A 995-nucleotide genomic window follows, 5' to 3' on the forward strand; every position below is an offset into this window, starting at 1 on the left:
TGAATGCCTGTCCCTAGCTTTGCAGACCAGTTCCTTTGCTACGCAGTTCTGATGCATCCTCAGAGCAGCACATGTGATAGCTTTTGCATTTTTAGTTAGTTTATATAAGACAGATGTTCCAAGAAGCTCCAAAAAACCCTGCTGCATTATCTATTCATATGGAAAAGATGGGTACAGTAAAATCTTGTGGTAACTAATTTCCATAAAAGAGGGGTTGTTTTATTATATGGATTGCATCACACTAAGGCATTAAAGGCTTGCATTTCTGTAGTATGGTTGGTTAAAGTGTAAAGGCATGTCTTGAAGGCTATCTTTTTTTCATTAGGCTCTTTGAGTATGCTGGTGTTTAAATTAAATAAGTATGCCAACAGCTGCCCCTGTGGCTTGGCTGCCTCACAGTAGGAATGACTTCTTAGACATGAAGAGCTGTCGGAGGTAACATGTTATGGCTGGTGTGGGAAAGGAATTCCTGGAAGGAAGACTTTAAGCAGTCCCACTATATGAAAAATCCTGACCTTCAGTAAGTGCCAGTTTAAGATGAAGTCCTGTGCCTATTTCACACCAGTAGTTAAGTGCTACAGGGTATGGTCCAAATTATTTGTCAGTTTAAGATTACAAAAAAAATGTTTTTAATAATGTTGCCCTTTAACTATTCATGAGACCAAAAACTGAATGAATTGCTTGTTTAAAACGGCACTTAACTTAGATTAAAAACAGTCCTTGTGTTTATTCTGCCTCTAACTGTCCAGGGTTTGACAGGTGCAGGAAGCATCATTTACGGGTGCATCTTGAATTGCAACTTTGTCCCAGGCTCAAGTGTTATCTTGGTACTTCATAGGTACTTGAAATCAGACAATAGGCTTGTACTTCTGTAATATCCCACAATAAATGCCTGTGTCCTTGGAGAAATAAATCCATGTCTGTTTTAAGTCTTGCACTTATAAATACTTAACTTTGTTTTACGCCCCCCCACCCCCCCAGTGTGGATGTATAAG

Source organism: Gavialis gangeticus, unplaced genomic scaffold (assembly GCF_001723915.1).
Source record: "Gavialis gangeticus isolate Ggan-Ray unplaced genomic scaffold, GavGan_comp1, whole genome shotgun sequence".
NCBI lineage: Eukaryota > Metazoa > Chordata > Crocodylia > Gavialidae > Gavialis > Gavialis gangeticus.